We start from the raw sequence: 21,961 nt of genomic DNA on the forward strand, positions 1-21,961 counted from the left end.
AAACGCCAGAGGGGTAGAGGAGGCCAGCAGGCCGCTACTACTACCAAGGGCCCGGCCGGGTCTCGACCCTGAGCGACTACTTCCCCTGCAACCGTTACTCACTCCAGTGGGGGGAAGCATTCAATTTTTTCCGGCAGAGTGGAGAAAAGTTACTCAAGACAAGTGGGTGCTGAATATTGTTTGCAATGGATACAGTCTTCAGTTTATCAGCCCGCCTCTAGCGATTCCGCCGGTAAGCTCTCAGTTTCAGCTGCGAGAGCTCCAGGCGGAGGCAGACATCTTGTTGAGAAAAAAGGCGGTAGAAGAGGTACCTCTGTCTCAAAGGGGAAGAGGTCTGTACTCTCGGTTCTTCCTCGTTCGCAAGAAGGACAAGATCGAGTTCAGGCCCATTCTGGATTTGCGACAGGCAAACAAATGGATTCGCAGAGAGAAGTTTTGCATGCTATCGTTGCCTCCGATTTACCCTCAGCTGCAACGGGGAGACTGGCTCTGTGCCATAGATCTACAGGATGCGTACTTCCATGTGCCCATTGCCCGGAAGCACAGGAAGTTCCTGCGATTCCAAGTCGGCGCCAATCACTATCAATACACAGTACTGCCGTTCGGGCTAAAGTCTGCGCCCAGGACCTTCCCGAAGTGCATGGCGGTGGTGGCGGCACACCTGCGGAGGAACAAGGTGTTTGTCTACCCGTACCTGGACGATTGGTTGATCAAGGCCTCATCCTTCTCGGAAGCGCAAGAACACTTCCGGTGGACGTGCGTTCTCTTGAACAAGCTGGGGTTACACGTCAACATGTCCAAATCGGTCCCGACTCCGGTCCAGTGCATTCAGTACTTGGGAGCCTCCATCGATACGCGGTCAGCAAGCGTGTCTCCTTCGGAGGAGAGACGGTTATCACTCTTTCGGAAGGCTCAGGACTGCTCCATCGACGACGGTGAGGAAGGTGTCTTCACTGCTGGGATCGATGCCCTCCTGTATCTTCCTCACGCACGGCTGCACATGAGACCACTGCAGGAGTGCTTGGAGGATCAGTGGGATCAGAAGACAGGTTCTTGGGACGACAAGATACGGCTGTCTCCACATGCTCTTCAGTCTCTGAAGTGGTGGTGTTCGGCGGAGAACCTCCTCAGGGGGGTTCCCTTCCACAAGGACATTCCCACGAAGAGTGTCGTGACGGATGCGTCCCTCCACGGCTGGGGAGCGCATTCCGGGGAATTGCAGATTCAAGGAAAGTGGTCCCCGTTGGAATCGATGTACCACATCAGTTTCCTGGAACTCAGAGCTGTCTTCCTGGCACTGAAGGCCTTCCTTCCGTCCTTCCAGACCAACTCGCTGCTGATACAGACGGACAATACAACCACTATGTATTACCTCAACACGCAGGCGATCTGGCACTGGCTTCTTGCCCGAGGACTGACGATTACGGCCACGCATCTGCCGGGGGTGCAGAATGCTCAGGCGGACGCACTGAGCAGACTGATTCAGGAAAACCACGAATGGGTCATAAACGACTAAGTACTAGGAGAAGTCTTCGCAAGGTGGGGGACTCCAGACGTAGATCTGTTCACCACCGCCGAAAACAGCAAATGCCGAGACTTCGCGTCCAGGTACTACCAGCGGGGGGCGCTGGGGAATGCGCTAGGGATCGACTGGTCGAACAGCTTTCTGTACGCTTTTCCACCCATTCCCCTGATTCCGGCGGTGCTCATCAAACTGTCCCAGTCAGGGGCTCGGATGATCCTGATTGCTCCGGAATGGCCCAGACAGTGGTGGTTCACGGACCTACTTCACTGGTCACTCCTTCCTCACATACGGCTGCCGTGGAGGCCGGACCTTCTCACGAAGTTCGGGGGGCAGATGGTGAACCCCAACCTCTCGTCTTTGAGTTTGGCGGCATGGCTCCTGAGATAGTGCAATATGGCCATTTGAATCTACCAGAAGATTGTATGGACATAATGAAGGAGTCTAAACGGCCTTCCACTAGGACGTCCTATGCCTACAAGTGGAAGAGGTTCTGTATCTGGTGCAAGTCCAAGAGCTTTGACCCGACGACATGTAAGGAAGATGTCATCCTTCCATATCTTTTACATTTGGCGCAGCCCGGCCTTAATTTCCATTCCATTAAGGTTTATCTGGCTGCTTTGACTGCTTACAGGAAATGCCCTTCACAGACTTCCTTCTTTCAGATCCCTGTGGTCAAGGATTTTTTGGAAGGCTTGAAGAAAGTGTTTCCTCCTGTCAGACTTCCCTCGCCTTCCTGGGACTTGAATGTGGTGCTGTCCAGACTGATGAAGGAGCCTTTTGAACCCATTCACAAGGCTTCGTTGCAGCACCTATCCTGGAAGGCGGCGTTCCTAGTGGCCATTACATCAGCCCGCAGGGTGAGTGAACTTCAGGCATTATGTTGTCAAGAACCTTCTACTGTATTTCACGCTGCTAAGGTTGTTATGCGTACTCACCCTAAATTTCTTCCTAAGGTTATCTCTGATTTTCAGGTCAACCAGACCATAACTTTACCTACGTTCTTTCAGAATCCCTCTTCGCCAGCGGAAAGGTCTCTCCATTCCCTGGATGTTCGGAGGGTGTTGAAATTTTATCTTGATAAGACCAAGGATATTCGTAGGTCAGACCAATTGTTTATTAATTATGGATCAGTCAGGACCAGTCTCGCGACCTCTAAGCAGTCCATCTCTCGGTGGATTGTGTCCTGCATACAATTGTGTTATCAAAAGGCTAATAAGACCTTAGGGGATAAACCTAAGGCTCATTCCACCAGGGGCAAAGCGGCCACGACTGCTTTGCTGCGTAATGTTCCGATTGCAGAAATATGCAAGGCGGCCACTTGGTAGTCGGTCCATAACTTTGCTGCGCATTACTGTCTGGACGTGGATGCCAGGGCAGATGCTCAGGTTGGGCAGGCTTCGCTGCGAAATCTGTTCGCACAGTAGTGGTATTGTTTTGTATCTTCTCCACTGCAGTTTTTGTGTGGGGATGGGCTTGCCATTGTATTCACTAGATTATGACTATACACAGAGATCCCCTACTACAGAAGGAGTAGTTTCTTTTCTGTAACTTCAGTTCTGTAGTAGGGGTATCTCTGTGATAGTCATAAGCGCCCGCCCTCCTCCCCGGTGGAGAGATGATTATTCATATAAGGAATGCTACAGGTCTGGCGTGCTACGCCTTACAAAAGAACTGAAAGTAAAAGGGACCTGCTGTGCATTCTGGGATACTGGGAAAGTTCTGGAAAGTTTTCTTAAAGGCACAGTATCCTGTTCTGAGCCACATAATGGCAGCCTATGGGGCTTGTCTGTCCATTGCTTCCTCTCTACCATTCCAGAGGCTTTTGCTGGTAGAGGCAGGGTTTTTTCCCTTGTGGAGAAAAGCTGGACAGGCAGTGCTGTTTGTGGATGTTGGTGGAATTTTCTAGTTGAAGTACTGGACAGTGTAGCCTGTGGATATAGGCTGCATCATCTGTCTTTAAATTAAATTCTCTCTTAAAGGTGGATGCAGGTCTGCAAGATTTGACACCTTAAGAGATTATTTTTTATTGCTCCGGGGTCCCCGCACATGGGCGGGACTATTCACTAGATTATGACTATCACAGAGATACCCCTACTACAGAACTGGAGTTACAGAAAATAAACTACTCCATGCTGGTGTTGGGCCTAAAACCAGGCTGAGTGGTGTCAAGGAGTTGGTGGTCGTTTAGGAATTCAATGAAGGATCTGTTAATGATTTTCTGTAAGACCTTAGCCTGGAATGGTAGCAGGGAGATCGGTCTAGTTGGTGAGCGATGAAGGGTCCACAGAGGATTTCTTTAGCAATGGGAGGGCTATTGTGTGTTTCCAAGTGTCTGGGAAGATCACGGAAGAGATGGAGGCATTCAGAATGTCCCTATTTTTCTGACCTTTTCTTTTAAAAAGGTTTGTGAAAGTGCTTTTTTGGGTCACTGGGTTTCTTATAGTGACATTGTGCATATTAGAAATTGGCCAAAATAACCTACTCTAGCCTGATCTAAAACATTTCTATCTCACAGAAATAATTGTCTTTTTTTCAAAAACCAAAGTAAAAAAAAAAAGGAATATGTGCTGTATAAATTAGTGCTCCGGTATCTAGCGTGTTTACAGGGCTATTGAGTTCTTATGATGAAGATATCCCTAGAGAAAAATTAGGCTTTCAGATAAAAATCTATTCCTTCTTTTACTTTGTGAAAATCAATAGGAGTCCATGTGTTTTTTGCTCTCTCCTCCAAGTGCTGAATCCTTCCAATATCCTGGACCCCTGCACTCGTTGTAGCTTCCCTTGCCTCCTAGTCGTCTGTAAAAACACAGAAGTAGGGTACATATTTGTCTAGTTTGATTAAAGAGCAGATTTAATAATGCTGGGTTTTTTTCATCTCCTACTTTCCACATTTTGCATGAAAGCCCAGGCCATGTCACACACTGACAGCATTTATGGTGCTGGGGGAAGGGGCAGACTGCTGCACCGAGCTTCTGCTTGAGAAAAAAAAGTGACTCTTCTCCCCTATGTGCACTTTCTCTGGGAGCCTTATTTATAGCCCGCCAGGCCCAACGGCCTTTTTATTATGGAGCTCCTGGATTTCCTCGCTAAATCGGTCAGCTCTTTTTCTAATTTTTCTGTTTTGGGTGATCTTCATATTCATTTTGATCTGTCATCCTTCACGGATGCTGAGGCTGTTATTGACAATTTGGGTGCTCTGGCATTGAAGTTGAAAGTGTCCGGCCTCAGACACCAGAAAGGCTACCTCCTCGACCTGCTTTTTTCTAACATTGAAAGTCTTGTTGTGGGAAAACATATTCTCCTGCCTTGGTCAGACCACTACATGGTCCCCTTTATTTGGACCCAAAAGGAGGGTGGTCAGCCATGGGAAAAGGTAAAAATATGGTGGCGGAACTGGTCTAAACTTCCTATCGAATCTTGGGCAGCTGCCCTAGACAACACTAGACCTGTCCTTGGGAATGATCCTGAATGCGCTAATAACGAAGTCAATCTATGGTTGGAATCGTCACTAGATACGCTTATTCCGAAAATTTGGATGACTAGAAAAAAAGTCGGGCCTTGTGCAGCGTGGTACTCCCCCAAACTTAGAGAACTGAAACAATCATGTAATTGCTTGGAGAGAAGTTGGGGAAGGGACTTCTTGAATATGGAGAAAATGAAATATAGAGAAGCCATCAAAGCCTATAAGGCAGAAATTAGAACTGCTTGTGGTTGTAGCCCTTAGTGTCACTACTGTGACATCAATGAGGAGACCCAGATGATGAAGCATGTCACCTGGTGGTGAGTGATGGGAATACGTTCACTTAAATAGGACTTTCCATTGTATCAATCAATCAATCAGTCGCATTTCTAGAGCGCGCTACTCACCCGCGAGGGTCTCAATGCGCGGGGGGGGGGGGGTGAGCCGCTACTGCTCGAAAAACCAGGTCTTGAGGTCCTTTCTGAAGGAGAGATGGTCCTGGGTCAGTCGCAGGTGGGTGGGGAGGGAGTTCCACGTCTTGGCCGCCAGGTAGGAGAAAGATCTTCCTCCGGTGGTGGATCTGCGAATCCGTGGGACGGTGGCGAGGGCGAGGCTGGTGGAGCGGAGCTGGCGGGAGGGTGTGTAGAAGGTGAGGCGGGTTTTGAGGTATTCGGGGCCCATGTCGTGGAGCGCCTTGTGTGCGTGGGTGAGGAGTCTGAAGGCGATCCTCTTGCTGATGGGGAGCCAGTGCAGGTCTCTCAGGTGTGCTGAGATGTGGCTGTGTTGAGGTATGTCCAGGACGAGTCGTGCCAATGCGTTCTGTATGCGCTGGAGTCTCTTCTGTAGTTTGGCGGTGGTCCCAGCGTAGAGTGTGTTCCCGTAGTCCAGTCGGCTGGTGACGAGGGCCTGGGTGACCTAGTGATCTTAATTAAGATAGTTGGCGCATACACTAATATTGTTCTGCTCTAAAGTTCACAGCGTTCAGAGGTTTGCTTTTAGACCCTTGGATATTTATGTTGTTTATGTTTTGTTTTGGGGCAGGTTATCCAGGCTAGGTCTCTAAACATTGCCTCAGACCCTACATAAAACTGTGTTTTTTCTTCCCTTGTCTCCCCAGAAATTAGAACTACTCAAGCTGAGTATTATGGAAATAAGATCACCTCCGCTTCCAACTCTCCTGTGAAATGTTCAAAATTGTGAAATCCCTTCTTAAGCCCCCTGCGCCCCCTTTGCCGTCAGAGGACATTTTAGGACGCTGCACTAAGTTGGCTCATTTTTTCCATAAGAAAATTGATGAGATCTACTCCACTTTTCCTACCCCATCAGCTTCTGTAATTACCCCCGTAGAGGCTAAATCCTGATTGTTAGAGCCTCTTATTGAGAGCATCCCCCTTATGGATATGAAATCCTTAAAAACCTACTCGTAGCGGTAGAAATCTGGCTCACCAAGTGCTGTTGTACCCCCCACGACCCTTAACCGGGTCTTTGACTCTGTTGCTCCAATTATCCTGGATCTCATTAACATTTCGTTGTCTTCCGGGATCGTTCCGTCTTCATGGAAGCGAGCCCTTTTGAAGAAACCCTCCCTTGACCCTAAAGTCTTTGCTAACTATCGGCCGATCTCACTCCTACCTGGGATTGCAAAAATATGCGAAAAATATGTTCACTCCATTTTCTCCACGTTTTTGGAGGAGAATGAACGCCTTCACCCCTCTCAAATGGGTTTTAGACCCCAACAAGGCACGGAGACGGCCTTGTTAGCGGTGGTCTAGGAAGCCAGGAAAATTCTAAACATTGGCGGGTCTGCAGCTATTATATTGCTCGACCGCAGTGCGGTCTTCGACACTGTGAATCACCAACTTCTGATCACAAGACTTAGAGAGATAGGGGTGACAGGAATTTTACTTAAATGGCTTGAGTCCTTCCTGGTAGACAGGCCATTCCAGGTCTTCGAAGATAATTTCAGCTCCGAAAGAATGCCATTACGATGTGGGGTGCCACAGGGCTCCTCCCTGAGCCCTACACTCTTTAATGTCTATCTGCACCCTCTGGCCGAGGTGGTCAAGCCCTATGGGGTCAGTATCATTTCCTACGCTGATGATACTCAGCTGATTGTGTCCCCCAACATTCTGGACAATGCAAAGAGCAATTTGGCCAGCTGCTTGGAAAGGGTCTCCGCGTGGATGGATGACTCTTTCCTAAAGTTAAATGCAGCCAAAACCGAGCTGGTGTTCTTGGGCAAGACCACTAATATGGACACCAGCGGATTTTGGCCTAAATGTTTAGGGGTGACGCCCACCCTCAAAGTTCAAATAAAGTCTTGGGGTGTGGCTGGACCACAGCCTGAATTTTAAGGAACGGGCGTGTAGGGTGACAGGTACTTGTTATGGTATCTTAAAAATGATCAGGAAGGTTCTTCCTATTCTGCTGTTTATTGCCAGGAAACTTTTGGTGCAAGCCTTGATTCTTTCGAGGCTTGATTATGCCAATGTACTTTATCTAGGATCTCCAGCCGCAACTATAAGAACAATTGCAAACTGTTTAAAACTGTGCGGCGCGTCTTCTTATGCAGGTTCATAAGCAGGAATCGGCCCAGCCTTATATTACTTCTCTGAAATGGTAGCCGAGAGAATCCAGTTTCAGGTTCTGTGTATTGCCCATTAGTAACTTTCAGCCAGGGCTCCTCCGATTCTTTAATCCATTATCTCCCCCTTACCTACCTAAAAGATCTCTGCGCTCTGAGAAAAATCATCTAGCAACGGTTCCGAGAGTATACAGAGTTTGGAGGGGGGGACGTCTTTTCTCCCTCATTGCGGCCAAATGCTGGAACCAGCTTCCAGACCATATCCGGCTCGAGGCCAATCATATCTCCTTCCGCAAAAGGCTGAAGGCTCTGCTGTTCTCTGGAACCCTATGATCGTATTTTGATTGATTGATGGCTCTGTCTCTAGTGCTGGGAGGCCTTTGGTAGCCATGCGCTCTAAGTGTACATTCATTCATTCATTCATTCTGACTCTGAAAGTTCCCAGTGCTATCTTCTAAAGGTATATGTTAATTGGTATAATTCTAATTGGCAAAGCAGTCTACCTGTAAGTCCCTCATATAAGGTATAGAGACCCCAGTGGAATTAAATGCACATAAGGTTGCACTGCTGTGATGTCTGATGTCACTTTAAAGCCAGGCTAGTCTTGCAGGCTGGCTTTTAAATAAAACTGTGTCCAAATTTGACTATGGAATTAAAAGTACTTCCAAAGTCCAAAACTAAATTTTTATTACTTGTAAGTCACCCCTAAGGTGTACCCTAGGTGCCCCAAGGGCTGGGTGCATAGTTATGAAAAGCAAGGGCAATATAAAATATGTTTGCTATGCCCTGGTAAGGAACTACAGACCAACATTGTGACATTGTGGTTCCCTATTGTAGTGCTGCTAGCCCCATAGGCTGACATAGGAAGGCTATATTAAACCTAATAAAGTCTAACTTCTGAATGGTGTTGGGTAGACCTATTCAAGCTATCAAATCAATGGCTCAATTAAATCCAACAATTTGCCGTGGTCGGATTTAATATAACTATTACAGGAAAGTCGTTTTAGGAACTTACTGTACTGAAGTTACCTAAAGCAGTTCTGTAGCAGCCTCTTGCGATTGGTCAGCCAATGACAGCCTGAGCCAAGCTGCGCCTGAAGAGGTGTGAAGAGGCCTGGGGTTGCAACAGTACAGCCATTTGGTGCGAGGACATCGTTCTGTAGAAGCCAGGGAGAGGAAGGGTGGTTAAGCTGGATAAAAAACCGATGTGACAGGACACAGACCACCCCCACTTTCTTGATCTCTATCCCGATGGGAGCCCCCTTGTTTGGATTAGGAGGGGGTCTGGAAGGGAAGTGTAGTAAATTTTTAGCCACACATTTGGCTTGGGTTAAACAGGCACACCAAGTAGAGATATTTTCCATTTTGATTTTTGGGAGAATGTGGCATTCTTGGCCAGAAATACGCCACTCTTCACAGGAAGTGGTCCTAGCAGAGGAAGGTAGCTTGTCCCCTAATGGTTAGGGTGCCCCCCTCCTGCTAGCCCAGAATGGAGGATAAATATGGAAGAACTGCAGGAGCTCTTCAGATCACTGCCTGGATAAGAAGAGGAGGACTGCCCTGCTGGACCCCTGGACTGCACCAAAGCGAGGCCTGTACTCTGAAAGAAAGCACCTGCTGCACCCACCAGCCTCCGCAAAGAAAGGAGTGTACCTGATTCCTAAAGGAAATGAGTGGACTCCCTGATCAGCCCAGGACACCCCAGCTTGCCAGTTGTAACTGGGTTAGTCCTGGACTGGGCAAGTGCATTGTGGGAGATTGAGACCTAGCCCCCAAGTGGAAATTCAAAACCTCTGAACAGTTGGCCAGTGCAAGAGGACATGTAACTCCCCCACGGAACCAAGAACCAGCTGACAGCCTCATCTGAACCAACGTGAGATGATACGAAGCCTTGCCGCTCAGGTGATAGCTTAAATAGAACAGACACAAAGCCTCGCAAAGCTTGACTCACAGCATCATTGGAATTGCAAAAGTCCGACATGATGCAGGACCTCACGTCGCAGCCCTCGCAGCGCCTCGGAACTGATTCCGGATGATGCAAAGCCTCACAAAGCAACGCTGCGCAGACCAAGCACAGAAGACAAGGTCCAGGACTTAGTAGGCCTAACTTAGTCCTGTACCTGGCCTGCGCTCTCAGCATAGTTTGCCTGAACTTGTGATTTTTTTTCCCGGTACAGCACGCCCATATATCCTCAGTTGATGCTTTACGTCTTTTCGTGCTTTTTCTACCTAACTTTTTGGAAATTCATATGTCCGTTTCCCTACATTAGATTGTTTTGTCGTTTCGGTGTTGTTTGAAAGATACAAATATTCTCTATTTGTATAAATTGATGTTGGGTTTTTATTGCGTTTTACTTATTTACTATTTGATGGTATTAAATGCTTTACACATGCTTGTGTCCTAGGTTAAGCCTGACTGCTCATTCTCTAAGCAACCAGGAGTTGAACAAGGATTACTTTACTGAGACTTGACTGGACCTATTAGTAATTGTGGTGTTCGAGGCATGTGGGCTGCTGAATTCATATCTGTGCATAGATCGCCGCCTAGTGTTGGGTCCGGATGTTTGCACGTTGTTGTCCTGGAAGAGTCTTGGAAGTATCCTTGGATAGGTGACTCCTCCCCTGGACTACAGTGCGCATGGGCATCCCCTCCATCCTCAGATTGTTTTTTTCCGCCATTGGGTTCGGATGTGCTATCTTAGCTCAAGTTAGGAAAAAATGTTGTCGAGGCCAAAAGGCCTTTAGTTCGCGTCGGTACTGTTTATCGATCGGTTTTCGATACCACCTTGTTAGTTTACTAACTTTCAGGACCGACTTTTTTCGCATTTACCTGCCCATCGACTACTTCGACGATGGAATCGAGGACGCCATTCAAGAGGTGTCCGGTGTGCAATGCGAAGTACCCCCACATCGACGTCCATCCGGTGTGCAACAAATGCCTTTCGCCGGACCACGACGAATCGACATGCATGGCCTGTGCCCGGTTCCGTTCCAAAAAGACTCTACGGAATCGACGAGCGGCGCGGCTCGAAGCGCAGCACGCGGCACCGGCACCAGCGGACATCTTCAACGAGGCCGAAGATGTCGAAGAATTGGAAGTCCTACCCTCCAGTCCCGTTTCCGAGCACGACTCCGGATCGGACGAAGCCGACGAATCACTCTTCCACAGAGGTGAAGACGACACCGAGGTAGGAGACGACGAGGAGGCCTTAGGGGCCGAAGAGAGTAGCTCCAATGATGAACAAGGCCTACCTGTTCAGACCGAAGAAAGCCCAGTGCCACAGTCTATGGCTCCGGTCGAGGGATCGCCTTCGGGCCTTACCCGAGACCCATCCCGCAGTTCTTCGGCCCCGCCCTCGGGCCTGGCCTCGGACATTAAGCGGCAGCCATTACTGCCTAAACCGGCTGGTTTCACTTCTACGAAACCGAAAGCAGTACCGGTTCAACCGAAACCGAAAGTGGCGCTAGTCGGATCGAGGCCTCCCACGCCTTCGACGCCAGTGAAACGCGTCGGCACCGAGCGCCCCAAGAGAGACTTCGGTGCCGAACTTGAAGCGGGCGACGTCGAAGTCGACGTACGGAAAAAGGCCTTCGGCGCCAACAAACCTGCTCAACTCCCGGCGCCGACGCCACCGACACCGAGGACCGCACTGCCTGCTACGTCTCGCATCGCTCCCTCGACAACACCAAAGCCTCACGCATCGAAAACGTCGACGGTCATTTCCTCACCTCGACTCGATGAACCACCGGCGCCGAAAAAGTCCACGGCTGCCTCTACGAACCTGGTCGGTGCAAAAGCCTCAAAGGCGCTCCAAACGCGACCCTTTGCGGCACAAAGCAGCAAAACCAAGACTGCCCTCCAGGACCCGTCGGGTTCCGGACCGATCAACGCTCCGGCAGCCTCTTCGGTGCCAGCCAACATTACCTTTGGCTTGCCTCCGTCCACAATCCCGAAAATATTCCAACTCAGGACACGGGTCGCCCAGTCCACGAGTACACCTACCGAGACGTCTCCGGCACGTGTCATCGACGCCAACACTGGCAGAATGATTATCCACGAGCGGAGAATAACTTCGGAACCACCGTTGGACCCTTTCAGGATCCCACTAAAAAGGAAGCTGCCTGTAGAATCAGAACCTGCCCTTTATGAACCTTTCCACTCATCCTACCAGGAACCACAGTTATTCTCTCCCACACACTCCGACACGGATGCGTTGGAGGACTACATGGAGGACCAAATCCCCTACCGTGGAGACATGGACCCTGATGACCAGCAGGACCCTGATCACACTTGGGGCGACCCAGTGGACCCAGGTGCACCTCTCGATGCACAGGACCCGCAACTCTATGGGGCAAAAACATCTCCCACAGAGGATACTGCAGCCTTCAACGCTCTTATCGAACGTGCTGCCAATAACCATGGGGTGCAGCTTCACTCTGACACCATCGAAGATGACTTTCTTATGGACACTTTCGCATCCTCCGAACGGCATGTAAAGACTCTGCCCATGTTGAAAGGAGTCCTCAAACCAGCCAAGGACATTTTCAAGGAACCCACCAGGGCACGAGTGATAAACCCCAGGATTGATAAGAAATACCGATCAGCACCTGGGGACCCTACTTACATCAGAGGCCAATTACCACTAGACTCCATTGTCGTAGCGAATGCTCGCAAGAGGGCACACTCGCAAACGACAGGTGACGCTCCTCCCCCGGACAAAGAGTCCAAGGTGTTAGAGACCTCTGGCAAGCGAGTTGCCGCCCAAGCTGCCAACATATGGCGCATAGCCAACACTCAAGCGCTCCTTGCTCGCTATGATAGAGCGCACTATGACACACTGGAGCAACTATTCCAACATCTCCCTGACCAGTTCAAGGAAGGCGCAGAAATTCTCATCAGAGAGGGACAGCTACTCACAAATGCTTCCATCAAGTGTGCACTAGATGCCGCTGACACAGCTGCCAGGGCCATAAACACAAGCGTCATGCTGCGACGCCATGCCTGGTTACGAATCTCTGGATTCAAGCCTGAGGTACAAAATAATATACTCAACCAGCCTGTCAACCCCGACTATTTATTCGGCCCGGAGGTTGATACCACCCTTGAAAAGATCAAAAAGGACACGGACACTGCAAAGTCCATGGGCGCCCTCCAGACCAGTCCTTTCGGAGCGGCTCCTTTCGTCGCCCCGGAAACAAGGGAGCAGGTAGAGGACAGGGGTCACAACAAACGTATAACAAAGGCAATACACAGACCACCTACGATAAAAACACCCGAGGTGGATATCGTGGCTCCAGTACAAAGGGCAGAGGACGCGGCTACGGCAACACCAGGTCCTCCCCCAAAAACAAGCAGTGACGCCCTCTCCCTTCCTCCCGACCACATAACACCTGTCGGGGGAAGGCTACAAAGGTTCCTGTCCACGTGGAACTCCATCACCACGGACAGGTGTGTCAAAGATATTGTCAAATACGGTTACTGTCTAGAGTTAACCTCCACTCCACCCATAATACCGCCAAGAAACCGTCCTATGTCCTCAGAGCACTTAACGCTCTTACAGCAGGAGGTGCAAAGTATGCTTTTAAAAGGCGCTATAGAGGTCGTACCCGTCCACGAGCAGGGCACGGGAGTGTACTCCCTCTACTTCTTGATACCAAAAAAGGACGGGTCACTCAGACCTATATTAGACCTAAGACCCCTGAACCGGTACATTCTTTCAGAGCACTTTCACATGCTCACTCTCCAGCAGGTCCTTCCGCTTCTCAAGCAGGGAGACTTCCTAACCACGCTGGACCTCAAGGATGCGTATTTCCACATCCCCATTCACCCCTCACACAAAAAATACCTCAGGTTTACTGTTCAGGGTCACCATTACCAGTTCAAAGTCCTCCCCTTCGGCGTGACAACAGCGCCCAGGGTTTTCACGAAGTGCCTAGCTACGGTGGCAGCACATCTACGGAGGCAGCACATACACGTCTACCCCTACCTGGACGACTGGCTCGTTCAAGCGAAGTCAGCCCAGCAATGTGCCAGCCACATGTCCCGCACCATTCACCTTCTTCACAGTCTGGGATTCTCACTAAATTACCCAAAGTCCCATCTCCAGCCCGCACACGTACAACAGTACCTAGGTGCGACTATAGACACTCTGGCGGCCACAGCTCAGACAAATTTAGTGAGGATCAACAGCATCCAACTGCTGATCTCCAAATTCAAACCCCAACACTCACTTCAAGCGCGAGTGTTCATGCAGTTGATAGGCATGATGGCCTCCTGCATCTTCATAGTCCCACACGCGAGATTACATATGCGCCCGCTTCAGGAGTGCCTAGCACGTCAGTGGAACCAGGCTCAAGGACAGCTAAAAGACCTAGTGTTGGTGAGCGGTCGGGCATACAACTCTCTGCATTGGTGGACTCCACAAAACCTTTGCAAGGGCCGACCGTTCCAAGAGCCTGTTCCACAAATAGTACTGACAGCGGACGCGTCTCTCCAGGGATGGGGAGCTCATGTACTCCACTACACAGTGCAGGGACTATGGACGACACAACAGAAGAAGATGCACATCAACCTTCTGGAACTGATGGCAATCTTCCTAGCCATGAAGGCATTCAAAGTACATCTGTGCAACAAGGTCGTGTTGATCCGGACGGACAACATGACCGCAATGTACTACATACAGAAGCAGGGAGGAACGCACTCTCCACAGTTGTCTCATCTGGCTCAGAGCATGTGGAAGTGGGCCATTCAGAGGAACATGTTCCTCATGGCGGAACACCTCCCCGGCAAGGACAACCAGATGGCGGATCTGCTCAGCAGACACAGCCACCAGATGCACGAGTGGGAGTTACACCCATCAGTACTCCAGCCGTACTTCCAGCAGTGGGGTCATCCGGAGATAGACCTGTTCGCCACAAGCGAAAACGCAAAATGCCAAAGCTTTGCCGCCAGGTTCCCACATCCGCAGTCGCAGGGCAATGCGATATGGATGAACTGGTCCGGCAGATTTGCGTACGCTTTTCCCCCAGCGCCACTGATACCGCTGGTGGCTCGCAAACTCAGACAACACTCCCTGACACTCGTCCTAGTTGCTCCTACGTGGGCACGCCAGCCATGGTACACCACCTTCCTCGAACTTTCCGTGGTGCCGCATCAAAGGCTGCGGATCAAACCCGCTCATTTGACGCAGAACCATGGAGAGATTCAGCACCCAGATCCGCAACAGCTGAACCTGGCAATCTGGCTCCTGAAGTCCTAGAGTTTGGCTATCTCAACCTGCCACCTGACTGTATGGACATCATCAAGGAGGCCAGGAGACCCACTACAAGAGCTTGCTATGCAGCCAAATGGAAAAGGTTCGTCATTTATTGCAGTAATAATGACATTAACCCGCTGGACGCATCCATCCAAAACATCATCTGCTACCTATTACACCTATACCGATGCAATCTGGCGTACACCTCTATACGTGTCCATTTGACTGCAATATCAGCCTATCTGCAAACCAGGCAGCACCTCTCTCTATTCAGAGTGCCTGCCATCAAAGCATTCTTGGAAGGACTCAAACGAGTCATTCCACCTAGTCACCCACCGGCTCCAATGTGGAACCTCAACCTGGTCCTCACACGCCTAATGGGTCCACCCTTTGAACCTCTACACTCATGCGAGATTCAGTTCCTCACCTGGAAAGTAGCTTTCCTGGTAGCGATCACTTCCTTAAGAAGAGTTAGTGAACTCCAGGCACTAACCGTTCAAGAGCCATTTATACAGGTTCATGCCAACAGGGTCGTACTACGTACCAACCCAAAATTCATGCCCAAAGTAATATCGCAGTTCCACATGAATCAGACTATCGAACTGCCCGTTTTCTTCCAAAACCCGCAAACTGTCGCAGAAAGGGCACTCCACACACTAGATGTACGAAGGGCCCTCATGTACTACAGCGACAGGACTAAACCCTTCAGGAAGACAAAACAACTGTTCGTTGCCTTTGCCCCGCACCACAAAGGTAACGCCATCTCCAAAGCAGGGATAGCCAGATGGATAGTTAAGTGTATTCAAATCTGTTATCAAAAGGCAAAACGCACATTAACTATTCCACCACGAGCCCACTCAACACGTAAGTTAGGGGCTTCCATGGCTTTTCTAGGAAATATTCCCCTGCATGATATATGCAGAGCAGCCACATGGTCCACTACACACACTTTTACTAAACACTATTGTGTAGATGTGCAGTCAAAACAGCAGGCAGCTGTAGGACAGGCTGTTCTAAAAACTCTTTTTCAGACCGCTGCAGCTGGCACGGGTAGCCGCCGCTAATAGAGGGCACTGCTATACATTCTATGCACAGATATGAATTCAGCAGCCCACATGCCTCGAACTGAATATGCTACTTACCAGTATGCATCTGTTCTTGGCATGTAGGGCTGCTGACATTCATATCGCCCTCCCTCCTCCCCGGCGCCTGTCGCAGCTGCAGCTCTCAGAATTACTGTAAAGCATGGTCATCACTTTCTGTATCTACTCCATCACTGCCACAATGGCGAAAAACAATCTGAGGATGGAGGGGATGCCCATGCGCACTGTAGTCCAGGGGAGGAGTCACCTATCCAAGGATACTTCCAAGACTCTTCCAGGACAACAACGTGCAAACATCCGGACCCAACACTAGGCGGCGATCTATGCACAGATATGAATGTCAGCAGCCCTACATGCCAAGAACAGATGCATACTGGTAAGTAGCATATTCAATTCTTACTAGCTGAAGGTGATCACCCCCACCTACTAATAACCCACTCTTACAAATAAACAATGCTGTTTATAAAAATTGAAAATATGGAGTTAAGTTTCGAGATACTGTAAAATAAGTGTTTGGTTGTGTCCCAAGTGTGTTGATTTTTAATTTTTTTTGTTTTAGTTTTTATCAGCGCTTTACAAAGAAGCACTGGCAAAGCCGACAGCTTTAGTAGATGTAGTGGTGTAGCCAAGGCGTGTTCTGTGTAACTGCCATGGTTATCAACCAGTTTGTGTTGGGTTCCTTGCAATTCTAAACATTCATCCAGTTTAGGTAAAATGTAATATACTCTTAATTTTCTAGGCGGTTTTGTGTCGTCGGCATATCAAATATTAAATACAAGCAAGTGCCATTTCTGAATGAGATGCTTTTAAAACCTATTAATGTTAATAACAGGGATATGCCCCATGTTGATGTTTTTACAATGTTTACACCCTCTTAGCTCAAGAAGAGTTGACTTTGGCAAAAAAAAAAGGCCAAGGCATCTTAACCCTTTCCATGCGTCGGACGGCCAGGAGCCGTCCGATGCCACAGTGCTTGTGTTCGTTAGACGGCTCCCAGCCGTCCGCACACATTGCACTGGAAATCCCTCTGGTGCGGGCATCAGAGGGATTTCTTTCAATCCATAACAGCCTCAGAAGCTGGGGAAGTGCTTCCACAGGTCCCGAGGTTGTTTGGATTGTTTCAGTGAAATGGCAATCAGCACGCACGTCGTGCTGACGTCATCTCACTGAAAGGAACCCATAGGCTCATTTCAGTTTAACTGCCTACATGCTCAGGGGGCTATCTCAGTCCCTGAGCATGTAGGCAGACAAGAGAGGTATCTTTAGAAAGGGGAGAATCTTCCCTTTCCAATGGTACCCCTCCCTAGTGGATCCCTGCTTTGGGATCGCTGCAGGAGGGTGCTCTCCAAGCAGAGAACCACCCACTGAACACCAGGGAGGGTGGAAAGGCCCCTTGGGCAAGGGCCTTTGCTCTCACAATTTTTTGGGGCATATTTAGTCTTGCTGCCTCTCCCCCCCCCCCCCCGGTGAGCCAATGCAGCAGTGGCCCCTTACTTGCCCCGGGGGGGGGGGGGGGGGGCAGAAAGCCCACTAGGCACCAGAGATTATTTGCTATACGTAGGGGCGGGGGCTGCTGCAAATGGGCATACTGATGCCCCTACCCCCAAAAAGTATTTCTGCACCCTCCCACCCCCCACCCCGGAAGGCAGATGGGGGTACGAGCCCCTTATCTGCCCACTAGGCACCAAGGAGGGCAGAAAACCACTAGAAATCGGGGAGAGTTTGGTGTGTGTGGATTGGAGTTTGTCTGACGGTCTGCGTGCACTGACCTTTGGCTGTCATTTTGCTGGCGGTGTGTGTGGACCTGCACTTGGCTAATGGTGTGTGTGGACTCACGCTTGATGACGGTGTGTTTAGATTGGCACTGCTTGGTGGTGTGCGTGGAGTGGCGCATAGCTGGCGGTGTACAAATGGTGTTTTATTTTTTTTCAACTCCGTTTCAATATTTTCTACACAAATAACCCGTTGCTAAATTCAGAATTTTGTCTACTTTTCAAAAATGTATAGCTTACCGGGGTCAGTTATTGCTTTCACACCCCTTTCTACCTTTAGCTGAAAGGAGGTTGAAACCACAAAAGATAGCAGAAATAAGCTATGTCCCAGTAAAATGCCAAAACTGTGTAGAAAATGTTGGTTCGCTGACAACAGTTTGCCTGTTCCTGAAAGCTGAGAAGAAGGTGATTTCAGCACCACAAAACCTTTGTGGATGCCATTGCTGGGAAAAAGCCATACAATTTTTTCTGCAGTAATTTTTTCCCATTAAAAAAAAAGAAGAAAAAAAATCTGTATTTTGGCTAATTTCTGGGTCCCCGCCAGGGTAATTCACAATCCCTGGGTACCTTTAGAATTCTCAGGGTGTTGGGGAAAATAGGACGCAAGTTTGACGTGAATATCTTATGTGGACAAAAAGTTACAGGGGCCTTAGCGCGAACTACCCCAGATAGCCAAAAAAAGGTTTAGAGCGGGGGTTGGGGGTGGTAAGAGGGGGTTGGGGTTGAGGGGGACTAGCAGCGAAAGTGTTAATATCATCGCCTATGCCCTGTACAGTGAGAGCAAATGGTAACTCAGCTGGAGCCCCATAAATGAGTGTAAGAATCAGCTGCACTTCATACCCTGTTATCATTGTTATTATGCATAGCCCCATAGCGAATATTTAATTGCAAGGCACTGTTCTTCTCAATCTGGTGACCTAATTTTGTATTTATCCATGGGCCTTGATGTTCAAAGCCATTATGGGGTTGCAAGGGCTATGATTCACAAAATCACAGGGACTGCGACTGCAAACCCATTTTGCGATTTAGTAACAGATTGCTGATTAGCGAAATGGTTTAGAAATGCAAAACAAATTGCTATTTGGAAATGGCTTGTTTAGTGCGTCCCTTCTAAACAGTGGTTCGTTATGGCATTTATCAATGTTTTGAAACTGAAGTCCGGTTGCGAAATGTTGAAAAGTTACTGTCTCTCGAGTTAGTGTGATAACACCATCTGCAAAAGGGAAGGGGTGCACCTGGAACTCCTTCTCCTTTGTGAATGTAAAAATACTTTTATTGGAATGTTGCCAGTGGTCCAGGGGACCACTGCCAACTCTGACACAAACTTTAAAAAAAAAAATGAACTGCATGGAATATTTTATTTTTTAGTTTACTTTACCTAAATACAGTTTCAGACATTCAGGTCTGGTGACCCCAGCAGTCCTGCTTCCCTGCAGTGGCATCCAGTCGTAGTGAGTCGTATCTTGTGACCTGCCTTTCGAATATATATATATAACATTTATACTGGCAGTACTGGGAAGGTCTATTATCTGTAGGAAGGGAAACCGTATTTAAATTCAGGCAACTCTCAGTCAATGTAGCAGGCTTGGCATCAAAACAGCGTGATGCAGAATTGAGTGAGTTCCTCAATAATTGCTAGATCTGCATTTTTCAGTAAACTTGGGCTGTGACTCCAATTTTCATGCAGAGTAATTCCAATTACAGTATTGAGGCTATAGTGAGTAGAGCGCGTCTCCCAGGGGCTTTGCAATCTGAGTCAAAGTTGATCTAAATTACTCAGCTAATAACATAGTTACTTCCAGTAACAAGGATGTATAATCGGGGTCACTGGCACAATGTAGACCTAATCAACTTGACTGTACCTGATACAATTCTCTCTTCTCGCTAAATTGGATCAAATGGGAGCAAAAAGGAAACTCGCATAGGGTATCAGTGTCTGCTAGGGGTTTTAATGCTACGTTTGAGCCTATTGAGAAACTTGTAACCCTTATGGAAGATAGTAATGAATTTTGGAGTATTCTCCAAAATTCTTCTGTGGTCAAAATATTCCTGTAGATCTACATTTCAGCTGGTCCTGTTAACACTTATGCCCGGCCTTTATGCTTCCAGCGATAGGTTTAAATATTATACTCCTGAGTAAGTCACTTTTAACTCTTTTATTTAAGTGTTTTAATTGGGGTGCTGAGGTAGATCTGGAAATTATAAGACATGCGGATTGCAGAGGTAAGAAAGTGTTGCTGGATTCATTAAAAGGGGCATGCATGGAAGTCCTTATTATACACCTTCAAAGTTAAGATATTATATTAAGCCCATCAACAATAGTCTTTTATAGTGGAAGTGGCTAAAGTAAAAGATATCCACAACTTTTGACACTTAATAATGTGTTGCAGTAAATAAACTGCTGCTGTTTCCGAATATTATGTTATTGTGGTCACTTGGTTTAAAAACGTTTCAGCATTATATGCCTTGTACATCTCTCCAATACCAAATCACACAATAATGCAGAAACCATGGCATACATATAGTCCCATGGCCCAGTTTACTCTAGATAAAAGCCCTTCTAGAAGTCTTAAACCAAAGCCGGGTTGAGTGCTCCTGCAACAGACAACAGGCTTACTATTTGGTCAAGTTGGCAAATGCCAACCTGTTCGGTCTTGCAGTGTCCCAGTCTTGGCTGGAAGCTGAAATCGTGCCCATCCGCAAAAAGGGAACCGTGGTGACCCTAAGAATTACAGACCCATCAGTCTAATTGTTAACAGCCAGAAGATATTTGGTAGAATGATTCTGACAAGACTTGAGACATAGATTATGACCAGTAACGTTCTTTCTGAGTAGCACACCGATTTTAGGGGGAAAATAAATACAATAGAATACGTTTTTAGATTACATCTTATTGATCAGTAAATAAATGTTATAAAGGAATCTTTGTGTATTGTTTTGTTGGCCTAAAATTCACATATGACAATATGCTGGCTTAGTATACGACAAGTTTCAGTGAGAGGGGTATGATAGTTCACTTGATTGATATCTAAACTAATTTCCTTGAGATTGCTTGCGCAAAAGTGGGAAGGGAAATTTAAATTATTGCTACTCAGGTCTTCACTCCAGGAGCCACTACTTCATGATCATTACATCAGAAGAACTTTACTTCGCATGAAAGGTGTGAAGGGTAATCTTTAACATTATGATATGTCACCTTCCCCGATTCTTGCCACCGCGGAAAGATCTGTGAGCCATGCTGGAACATAACTTGCTTCTTTAAGTTTTATTCTTGGCAGCCAAAAATACTTGTTTCAAGTTTCGACCTATCTGGCTCTTGTTTAGGCCCGTTTACAAGAAAATGAAATCGAGAGAGTGACATTGATGTAAAAAAAATAAAAAAAGCTAGCAGAATAATTGTTAAGGAACTATTTATTGTTTGTTTCATAAATGAAGGCTAGGATGCCGCAATATGTTTTCTTTTGTGACACCTGATTGTCAGCCAGTTTGAAAGGTATTTGAAAGCAAAATACTATTGTAGGCTGTAATGATAGACTTGACCACCCATCAAATTTAATGTACTCTAGTTAAAATATGTAGCCAAACTCTGTATGTACATTTAATTGAGAATATCTTTTTAGATGACTCCATATCAGATGATCGTGTCCTATATTGCAGTTATTTTTACCAGCTGCGCACAAATTGTTTGACAAATAACGTATTGAACCCACCTGTGCACGGGGCAGAAGATTGCCTTAATAGGATGCAGTCAGTGCTCACAAATGTTAGATAAGTATATATCAAAATAGACAGAGAAGAGGGACTTACAGGTCCTTACATGCAAAGAAACCGCAAAATAGAGCTAAAAAGTATAGGTAGGTGGGCCACAAATGTGAATTTAATTCATTTTATAATTAATCCTTCACATGAAATCCAGATTTCATTGCTGACACAATTGAAAACATTTGCGCAGTTGCTATTATAATTTCTTAAATGAAATTGTAAAAAATTAAATGTACGCATAATCAAGTGGGCGGCGTACATAAGAGGCATTGATATGGAACTAATACTACCAATAGCTGGACTGTTTGTGACCCGTATCACTAGAAATCACAGCTATAGTAGTCAAATAATAAATGAAGTGTACATAAAAAGTAACTATTTTGTCTATAGGTTCATGTGCATGACTATCCCAATAGTGGTGATTCACAGATGAGAATTCTCACTAAATAGTACATGATTAGTGTTGGGCAATATTATTTCAGTAGTATTGTCCATACAT

At 47.5% G+C, this 21,961-nt stretch overlaps 1 protein-coding gene across 1 annotated transcript in view; it reads left to right on the forward strand.

Moving 5' to 3' along the window:
• The window catches only part of TMA16 (translation machinery associated 16 homolog), a 248,383-nt gene that overhangs the window by 203,122 nt on the left and 23,300 nt on the right, over positions 1-21,961 (forward strand). The window lies entirely within an intron of this gene.

This window comes from Triturus cristatus, chromosome 2_2 (assembly GCF_964204655.1).
Source record: "Triturus cristatus chromosome 2_2, aTriCri1.1, whole genome shotgun sequence".
NCBI classification, from domain to species: Eukaryota; Metazoa; Chordata; class Amphibia; order Caudata; family Salamandridae; genus Triturus; species Triturus cristatus.